Raw genomic sequence first — 12,082 nt, 5'->3', positions numbered from 1 at the left:
TATTATATTTTAAGTGCGTTAAAACTATTTTTTTAACTTCACAAATATTGAAGACTCAAACAAAAATAATTTATCAGTTTGTTAAGATCATTCCACGCTAAATATACCTATATTCCGTAATGACAAATTGAAATTCACTCAAGGCATAATTCTGTGTGTGAAGGGAAAAGAGAGATAAGACTAAAATCACTACGTTTCATAAGTGCAAAAAAAAGAGTGGGATTTGGTCCACATGCTTCAACGTGAAATTTACTAATTCAGAGTCGTTGATTCGACTCGTTTCTTTTCTCAGTTATGCATATAATATAACTAGCAGTATCACCTGGGAGTGGAATGGTTTAATATTTGAATATTGCATTTAAATATCTTAAAAAATACTACATATTCAATTTATTATTTTAACCCTTTACTGCATAATTTTTTTTTTTTGAAAATTTTTATTTTTTCTTGGTGTCAAAATGCCTTGTGAATGAAGGAAAAATAATAAAAAAAATATTTTTCGAAAATTTCATTAAATTTTGTATGTTACTGCGTGGTGTCGCAGATTTACGACATTTGGAAATCTTAAATTTCAGTATGTCAAAATACAAAACCAAATGAAAACAATTATAAAAAACTAATGTACACACCTTATTTGATGTGTAGATACTTTTATTCAACCAATTTTAATCTTCTGTATATTTTTTTTTATTTATTTACAAATGCGGATTTTCGCGTACATACGAATTCGTCAACTGTCAAAGCAGAAATGCAGAGACTATAATGCAGAAATGCTTTATTTCTTGAAATGTCGAAACAAAATCGGTAAAGTAGGATGTTTATGGTAAAACAGTTTTCTAGGCATCGAAAAAGGATATTATTTGATAATTTACACAGATGGCATTGACTATATCGAAATAGTTTGAAATGTCGCAAATTTGCGACACTATGCAGTAAAGGGTTAAGGCATTTCCGTATAATATAAATATCCATCCATAATATAAATATCAAAACCAGCATTCCAGGGCTTTTCGATATAAGTACAATATTTGTGGCTTTTCCATTTGGTGCCAAATATATATGGATTTTTACTACTCCCCACTCTTGATGCCGCTACATACAATTGTCCGTGAGTGAAGCATTCCAATCTAATGTGGCAGCACTGCGTCGCCCGCGCCGCGCCAGCTCGGTTGGCTCCCTGCCGATTAGCGATTCTAATAACACAATTATTTGCATCTAACTTTGCCATTTGACCTCCGATCGAGCTGAAATAAACGCCAATATTTTTTAAAAGTACGCATTCTAGTGACATTTTCAATAGAAATGGGGGTTGCAGCATTAGCTTCGTCGTTTCCGCAGCGGCCTTTTTCCGCAAATACCGCAAAACTGTCCCCGGGGTACAATGGGTTAAATCTGAAATTCGAGACCCCGCTCTCTAGCTCTTCGGCCTCAGTCTACTCTCTAAATTTTGTCGAAATCCGACTGCGCGTGTGGATTTGTATAAAGAAAAACCGACCAGGACGGTACATACAAACATCCATATATTCTTCAAATAATTATAGTATATATAGGTCTGTTATACTGAGGTTAATTTAGCATATAATTTTTTTTTTTTAATTTTTCTAATACTAACCTCCCTTTTCTTCCTCCCTTATGCACAGAAGTACCCGGCTTACAATACGTTCATATAATATGTTACCACTCCTAATTAATCAGAATCTAGGATTAGAAACGTCAACAACGCATACTTATACTATGTATTTAACTGTAGGTACCTACTTACATAATTAGTTTTCATGAGTTTTTATGTTTCCTATTTTGCTTGTCATATTTTTTATATTTTTAGAATTCTGATATAGGTATTGTTATGAAAAATGAAAAATCAAATTTACTCTGGTCATAACCAATTATTATGACCAGGTCTAATGTCTCGTCAACAACCTTTTTTGATGAATGATTTAAGATGCTCACTTACTTCTCCTGGATGAATGAGTATTGATTTTCTAGTTAGACTAGATAGAGCGACAGAAATCAATGTGGTTATAATATCTATAGGCGTTAAGGAATGGAATAAAAATATGTAATTATATCACGCATATAGTTTTCGTAACGGTCGGTGATTAAGATAATATATAGGTACTTCAAGGTCATGTATCTACCATAAGAGTAACAACGCGAATGTATTATTTTCGAACTTTAGAAAACTTAAATTGTCTCTACTGGTCATGGAGAATGCTCTTATTGAATATCGACATGAACGATAATTTGGGAGATGTGAATAAGCTCAATGGTAACACCGATAAAAAGGTTTCAGATATCTGTTTTTGTAATCGTGTAGGTTATTTTTGTTTCAGTTATATAATTCGAGTATGTGATTCAAATACCATTGGTTCTTTACAACTGATACAGTATACCGTCTACGGTTAGCCTCGTATCGATGCCATGTGACGAATGATGATAAACATACACAATCATGACGTATATAGTTCGGGATACACCTACATGTATTCCTCATAATAAACATCGAAATAAATTGAAGACAATACCGGGAAAGCAAGTAAAGTCCAATACATAATTATAATTTCAAATAAATTTCAATTTAAGGTTTGCACATCAGTATAATTCGGACACCAAATTTATTTAATAACCATAATATGTATTTGTATCTTACTTATATTTAAAATAAGTACCTACGTAATTGTCCATATAATTACACAAAATACTTAGATTTAAACGACAGTTTCCTGAGAGCAGTTTTTATACATGCTTACTACTTTTCATACAAAACAGTTCGGTACATGTGTCTTTTTTTTCTCACGCATAAATAAATACCGAGTAGGTACCTATATATTATGTATTGATATAAAAACGATTGCTAACACATTTTTACTTATATTATATCACTTGTACCCTTTAAACCTCAGTTCTTCAAGAATTACGTATATTCTTCTGCTTATAGGTTACTAATTTTGAACAGGGTGTCACTGATTCTATATTATCATATCGAGTCTGGCAAGTCAAAGGGGACGGTGAACATGAATAAAGAAATAATTATCAATTAAATATCCTTTAACGGCCCACATGCTCAGCGTACGTCAAAATGGAGCTTTTATGCTATTTTCAAAGCATGATCCTGGACATTCCTTAAACGTTGTTGATAATCTATTTATATAATTTTGAAGCCTTATTATCTTTTATATTTATTTTAAACATTTGATGACTGCACAAAGTATTTTTATTACTTAAAATAGTATTCTTTTAAACCTCTCGCTCTAATGTTTTAGAATATAGTCATATTTCAGTACGTCCATGTGAAGTGGTGTTAAGATTTTTTATATTTATTAATTTTTAAAAGCATTTATAAAACTATTATTCAAATTTATGTCGACATTATTAGAGTGAAATATTTACAATAAAAAATATATTGATAATCTCTGTGATCCCAAATTTGACAAGAATTAGGCATTTTATTATTCAAAAAATGGGCAAGATTTACACATTTAAAGATACTTTTAAAGATACTGATTATAAGCTATGTTTTTGACCATTCAAATGTGATAAACATTCTACGAATAATGTTTGCTTTATAATAATTATTGACCTAACAAACTTTAAGCGTGAGAGATTTTTTTATTCTGTAAATTTATACATTTTCGAGTCACGTGATTTCACGTACCTATATGCTTTGGAAGGGAGATACGAATGACAGGTAATTAGCATAACATTTTTGCAGTTTTTATTATTGAATGTTCTGGTGGTTCTATCGTATGTATTCACGTAACGTGATGTGATAACATCCTGTTTCTGGCGTACGCTCTTTTGGCTTAGAAACCTAGATATTCTCAAGGATTTTTTTATACAGTTAGCACATTTTTATGAATATATTATTTATTAAAGGAACTGTCTATTAACTGTGCTAAAATGATAAGATTATGTACATAACAATGGTGAAGGGTGCCAGCTGAAAGTGGTAGGCTGTAGTAGGTACTCGTAGATAACTGAAAAATAGTTCTAGGGGGTGCCGGACGAAATTCCGAAAAATAAAAAAATACAAACAGCAATAATTGCGCAATCTTATCACTTATCTTGGATTGCGCAAATTTTACAAGAGGGACAAAACCCCATTTTTCCACAAAAAAATGGTTTATTGTGTCTATATATATCTAAACTAATTTTCTTAAGAAGGAAGGGTTTACATAATCACCTAGTATGGAGTCTTCGCCCATGGTATATTATAAGCTTGTCAGACATTTAATGCGATTTTCGAAATGTGAAAATGTGACTTGTCTTCTGTTGCCCGCTTGGTCTCCAATAAAACTGATGTACGCAGGTGAATCTATTTGTACTGACATTTACGGATTTATTCAGGTATATTTGATATCAATCACGATTCCAGCGGCAAAGCTATTTATTGAATGGTCAAATTCAATTAACAATTGACAATCCGAAGCCGAATTAAAGGGCTTGGCTCTTTGATCACACTCCACAAAACTCACTCGAATACAATGCTTGGTATCCTTCTGCCAGAATTATGCAAACAGCGTTCATGTTTTAGAATAGATACGTATTTTAGAAGTTACTATTATACGTTATTTTTACAATCTTGCTATTTATCTATTTCGATAATAATTACTGTTCATTTATGAACTTAATTTGTCTACAAGCTCGGTGGAAAAAAATAATGTATGTGATATTTATAATACTTACAATACCTTTTATTATTCCCTCACAATTTGAAAACTTGCCAAATGGAGCATTGATCATTCCTATTCTAAACGAGTCTAATGTCTTATTTTATAAACCTTTTTATACTACGTATCATTTAAAATACTTATCAACAATAACTATTATCAAAACGTTGTATAGTTAATATCCAAAAAGTATTTTAACGTACACAATTATTAATTTAGAATACCTCGGAAACCTAACACTTAGAAAAAAATATTTTTAATATTCGTACCGAACTGGACCATCGGATTTCAGCCTATGTATTTTTCTAATTAAGCCACCGATACAATACTAACCACGCCAAAATTAGTAAATAACAAACTACACGTACGAGGTCTTTTAGATACGTTATAATTTAAAATAGGGTTTCTCATACTTATTATATTTTCTTTATATTGACCACAATATACAAAAGAAAGTGACTAGGTAAGTACTAAGTAGTTTGTAGATACTTTAAAAAGTAAGTTAGTTCTCCTTTCCCTCATAAGCGGCGAGCCAACGAGTCATCCAAATAAAAAAATGTTACAAGAAGAATTTACCTAAAATTGTATAATTCAATATTGTTGGACATTGTTTAAAGTTAGTAACTGAACGTAGTTTCACAAAAACTCACCAAATTTCGAGATTTTTTTAGAATGGTAAATAAGGTAGTCTTTATAATATGGTATATTTTTATACTATTATAAAGCTGTAAATTAACGTATCATGTTAGTTCCTAAGCGGAGCATCTAGTTATTTACAGGATGGGGCTCATAGTATAAGCAAATTTTAGTTTTACGACGAATGGTTGTTAACAATCCACTGAACCCGGTGCGGAATTCGGTGCTGGTAAGTATTGCCAGCCGCGGGATTCTCTCCATCACTCACGGCTTCATACACACACATCTAGGCCACCGTGGGTGCAACTACACTAATAAATTAAAATAATAATATAATGCTTATTTCATTTTTATAGTACAGCAGGCGCTCGGTAATCCGGCACCCATATTTTTTGACCTATGCCGGATTGTCGGAAATGCCGGATTATTGGATTTCTATAGGAAATAATTCTAACACAGATTTGCACAGTAAAAATCTTTATTAGTCTATGTAACTGCCGAGCGACTCCGCTCTGTAATCCGGCAGTTTAATGTAGAACCTGCCGGATTATAGAGCAGGAGAGCTGAGTTGTAAAATGCCGGACTATTGGACGTGCCGGATTGGTGAACGCCGGATTACCGAGTGCCTACTGTAGTTTATCACGTGAAGATTTACTACGTTACCTTCACTTGTCAATCGCCCACCGCATCCCATGACGCATCTACCACTCTCTACCTACTACTTTCATTATGATATTCCAATGCATTATTAGGTACGGCTTAAATAATTTTATTGTTTGACCTAAACAGACAAAGTATGGTTTTATTTATTTTATAATTCTCGTGTTTCAGGACAACATTCAAAAATACCAACACATTATTCGCCTGAGCGACATAGCTGGCGCAAAACTCTCGAGACACCTTCTTTTGAAAAAGTCGAGAGTATAGCATGGATTCAATATTATGCCAAATTTATTACCAACATATAACGTAAACTCGTTAATGTAATCGAATTTTATTTCCTACAAGGCTGCGATGTCCTAGTCGCCTATTCTATAGTGATTTATAATGTAACCGTGTTTAATATTGTATCCAATTGTAACTTACTTGTTTAAAGTAATAAAAACAAACACCACGTGGTAAAAGAAGTTTTTGAATATATTATCAAACCTACCCTCTCGATTTATTCGAGTTCGATTGTCTGCTATGTTTTAATAAGTTGACCCGAAGTAATTATTAGTTTACGCTAGTTATTATAATTTCAAAATGTTTTCTTATATAAAGCGAAATTAAGCCTTCGAAAATCCCAGACTGGCTTAGACATATATAGATATTTATGATCTACTCATATATATAATACACCCTTATAATTACTACCCGAAAAGGGTGTAATACTTTAGTTTCCATAATATTTTACGGGTTATTCTCTATTAATAGTAGAAACCTTAAAATAACAAGCAGTATTAATAAACGGCTGATGAAATATTTAATATACCTACGGGGGGAAATCCCTCACTGTATTTTCCGATTAATCCAGTAAAAATTCGTCGATATTCGTGATAAATTTTTGATGACATAATATTTTTGAGTTGTCACTGTAGGCTTTAGACTAGCTTTGAGTGGTGACTGATTTTTTTTTCAGAAATCTGACTTTTTTAATAATTAATACTGTACGGAAACTGTAAATAAGTATAAACCTAAATCATTATTGTATCGTAAATTTGTAAAGTGCAGTAGCGACACTTCAAATTCTATTCCCGCCCCCCCCCCCTTACGTTTTTATTATAAATAATTACAAAATATAAAGAACTTTTTATATACAACGTTTTTAAATTTTCTGTTGAATCATATAAACTTGACTTGACTAGCTTAAACGATCAAAAAAATTTGTACTTGATAGAAATAATACTGAAATGTCATTTCGACATGTCATATTGATTTCCATAGTAACTCACGTATATATTAATAATTTAGTTGCTAGCAACCAATAATGGTGTCGAAATAGCTTTTCATACAAAACAGAATTAACTGAAAATGAATTCAATTCTACTTAAAGATGGCTAAAAGTATTTAAAAAATGCATTGGGATCGTGTTCATCAGAATATCAATATTCTAAAAGTTTCAAATGTCTAGCTAGTCGGGAAGTTGGTTAAAAATCGATTGCAAGATTTGTACCGGACAAAGAACTACCGGACAAATAATAATACGAGCTAAGAAGAACGATGTAAAAAGTACGGATATTCTTTGTAAAAAAATAATATCATCGATTGTATCTAAGTTTATTTAATACCTATATTGTAATTAAAATAGTAGGTACCCAGTGTCAAATCATTATCATACTTCCTCTCCGAACGAATTGTTTTCTGAAAGACTATTCATGACTAAATTTCTTTTGATGATAATTTGGACCTCTTTTAAGTTAAACGACTATTTAAAATTTCTGACAAATTATTATGTATTCAATATGACTCAACTACATAGTCTAATTTAGTAGAGAATATGCATCCATCACGGCAAACAAACCACGTTCTGAGATTAAAATTTGAGATATCACGTAGGTATCCTAAACGGAAATCAAGCTAATGTAGTTTTGAATGTGGTTCAAATAAAAATTATATTATATACCGATTATCTACGTAAACACGATAGACTAACAGTATTAAAAATATCCGATTATACTTGATTAAACTAGATTGACATTTAGGTATTGTACGTATGCGTGAACTGACAAGTATTGCAATAGAAGGAATTTAAAAAAAATATTGTCCAAATACTAGGGACACTTGTATCTGCGGTGTGCACAAGTATTCAATTAACCAGTAATAAAGCAATAATTAAATTCGATAATTTAAAAAAAATAGTAGATTTAACTGAGGGTAGGTACCTACCTACTTGATGGAATTTGAATTTTATAAATATCAATTAAGTACCTTCATATTTACAGTTAATATTAACTATTAATTTATAATTATTATCAAATTAATATATTGTATAGTTTTCATTATTTTACTAACATAAATTTATATAACAAATAATATTTGAAAAAAAAAAGAATTTCAAAATTAGGAAAAATTTTAATTGCGGAAGCAACTGCTCTAATTGTCATTCCACTTTTATCGATTCTATATACCTTTCACCTTATTAATTATTTACTTTTACATAATGTTAATATTCTATGCATGCTCCCCCAGTAGGCAAACAATGTAATATGACGTATTTTATAAAATATTCCTTGTAAAGTTTTGTTTGTAGAGTATTTATTTTTTCCATCACTTTATTTAAATCTTCATAGTCACCAGGTATTGCATTAAAATTATACCAATTAAAAAACAAATTAATAAACTGCAGTATCATCATGATTAACTTCAAAAATAATTGATTACTGGAAGCCCCCTTTTTCTCGTAGGGTAGAAACTTACAAAGAAAGTAGCAGAATATTTTTCACCTATATTTTATATTCTAAAATCAAATATAAAATTGCATTGGTACATAACAACGAATAGATAAATACAGCTTATATGTAGGTACATATTTTATAACTGGTACTAGACAATAAAATCCTTCACATGCTATGTAGCGAATCGCAGTATGACAATCACAACCTCATGGGAATATACCAAAGATGTTGCATATAGAAGATGAAGCATTCTTTAATTCCCCTAACAATATAGCTGTAGCAAACTTATGTTTGTCATAATATTTTTTCCCAGTTGCAATGCAACAAGCAAGCCATATTATTTTGACATTTGAAATCCTTCTTATATGGAAGTAGCACAGACGAACTTATTTTTTAATATGAAAAATTATCGGCACTTTTTTTTTAAATACATGAATTTTATTATAAAATACAAAGATGTCATATTAAGACGAAATCTGGTTCTATAAAATTAATTTAATTTCCATCAAATTTGGCAGTCATTCCTCAATTTACTAGATTACATATACAATTTACGAGATTGACTTATAGCTAATTTAATCAGTAGACAGTAGATGCTATTTTACATTATTTTTCATATATTTAGGCTTATTCTTTGGAATATACTTATCTACCCATATATTATATCGGTTGAAAGGAACGAGTTACCCAAGTCCGTCGGCTATTGCGACCTAGAATCAACAAGGCAAAATTATTTAGGTTTTAGTAAATTTTCAATAAAGAAGATCACTCTTCATTTAGGTTCGACCGAATAATTAATAATATAGGTCACACAAAGACACGTTATTCACCAGGGACTTCCACCATACTATTTTTTACACCACGGTATACGCCTGAAAGGGTGTGGATATGTGGCGGGGGGCAGAGGAAAGTATGCAGCCCTGCCCTTTGCTACAATTATTGCTTAAATGCGTCTATGAAATAATTATGAATATTGGTATTATACTTACGTCGAACAGCATTCACCAATGAACCCACTCTCGTAATGTAAAAAAGACAAGTGGCAAATAGAATTCGGTTTAAAATTCTGATAAAATTCACGCCTAGTACAAACCAATAATATACCTACATATTATTTCTGAAAATAAATTATACGATATTTTATCAACTTTCCCCACTACACAGATGCAAATGCATAATCATTTCTTTGAAACTTCTACACACCTATAAACACATTATATTGAAATAAACATACATTTTAACATTCCAGAACACATAAAACCACACATCGCTACTTATGTGATACTGTAAAAAATTTCCCACAAATATGGCCACAGTCGGTTACTTTTTCAGTACATTTGGACATGTTTTCCATCCGCGATTGAATACAAATAATTACAAGATAAAAGGAACTTTTTATATACCACGTTTTTAAATTTTCTGTTGAATCATAATATAAACTTGACAATTCTATGTATTAATAAAAACTGTATATTGAACTTGATAGAAATACTGAATAAAATGTAGAATACAGAAATGTCATTTTGACATTTCATATTGATTTCCATAGTAACACACGTATAATATATTAATAATTTAGTTGCTAGGACCCCTTAGCAATCAACAATAATAACTTTCCATACAAAACAGAATTAACTGAAAATGAATTCAATTCTGCTTAAAAATGACTAAAAGTATTAAAAGAATGCATTGTCGTCGTGTTCTGATATATTCTAAAAGTTTCAAATGTCTACCTAGTCGAGAAGTTAGTTAAAAATCTCCAGTCATCCATTACAAATCTTGGACAAACAAGAAAAAATTACACTGGACACACAAGAAAAAATCTGTATCGGACAAACAAGAATACGAGGTAATAAAAACGTAATAAAAATACACTCATTTGTACATAAACAATTTAAATATATATATACAATAATTAATGCTTATAAACAGTTTTTATACCTACTACGTTTACTGGGCATTATCATGGTCAGATATCATTTTTATAATATTATCTTAAAAAAATACTTTTTTATTGTCTTCCTAATATTATATATTAATACTATCGACCGAATTTAGTGCCTGAAGATGCCGAAAGGCGAAACCCGGGTAGGAAAAACGACTCAAATGGAAAAGTACAAAACCGAAATCCATTAAAATTATAATATTATATAGTTATAAAATAATAATGGGATCATAGAGCTTTGGAACCTTATAAAAGATCTTTTGGTAATTGTGCTGTAACTTGTGGACATGAGCTTTTATATATATTTTTTTTACGAAAACAGTTTATTCCATGTAGACAATTAGAATAAATAGCTTTTTCTGTCGGCGCATCGGCTTTTCGATCCAATAATCGTTAATTGAAATTTTGAAATTTTCATACATTTTGATGCATCATTATCACAACCTAAGATTATATCAGGTAATATTAGGTTAGGTTTAGTTTGGTCTAAAAAGAAGTTGTAAAATCTCATGTCTACCTCTGCGGCACATTTACCGATCTTTTTAAAATCCCTGTAGGACAACGTCTTACTTACCTGATTTTAGTATTGAATAATACCAACTTACCAACAATAAAAAGCTTATATTATAATATTCAAAAGATAAATATTGTACTTTTCACTCGAGTCGGGGTATTACCTATGTATTTTGTTTTAAATCAACGAAAAGGCTTCAGATATAGGTCAACTATTTTAAGCTGCATAGTAGATGAAAAACGTAATTTGATATTCCTTTTGGAACCCGAATCTATCAGCCTCTTCAAACAAAGCACACACCGTGATTCATGGTAGTAATGAATGTTATGCGAATGGGTTATTTTGTTAGGATACGTTAATTCCTATAACTTCATTAAATTAGCAGGTATTTTAGACTTTTATTAATTTAATTAGGTTATAAAATCATCAGTAATTTTACTGGATTACCTTAAAATGTGTATTTTCCCACAAATTACGACGAAAATATTAGTTAGTAATACTGCACTTTAACTAGGGATCTGTCAAACCAATACGAATATGACAATGTCATTTGTTTTATTTCGCGAACCGTTCCTTTATATGGCGTGTCATTTTATTTTTCAAATTTAGAATTTGCGTCGCTGGGATTCATAGATAATAAGATTGATACCTACATCAAATTATCACTACACGTGTTTCACGGTCTCAAAACTTAACAAATTAATGTTGTGTAAATTGTTTAATTATTTGTGGCCTATAGATAAGCTGTTATTTCTATAACATTATTAATTGGATTTTAGTACAAGTATTTTAATGTTTTATGACATTAGGTACCTAATAAAATTATAAAATCACCGGCGATTTTATTATCCACTAGATTAGTATAGAATTTCTAAACGAAAGACGTTATGTTTTTACCCCATAACATTTTAGATTCAAACCGATTAACCATATCGTCATG

The sequence above is a fragment of the Rhyacophila brunnea genome, unplaced genomic scaffold (genome assembly GCF_057557595.1).
Source record: "Rhyacophila brunnea isolate RB1 unplaced genomic scaffold, BYU_Rbru_1.0 scaffold_11, whole genome shotgun sequence".
In the NCBI taxonomy this organism is placed as follows: Eukaryota; Metazoa; Arthropoda; class Insecta; order Trichoptera; family Rhyacophilidae; genus Rhyacophila; species Rhyacophila brunnea.
This window is presented reverse-complemented; position numbering follows the sequence as displayed.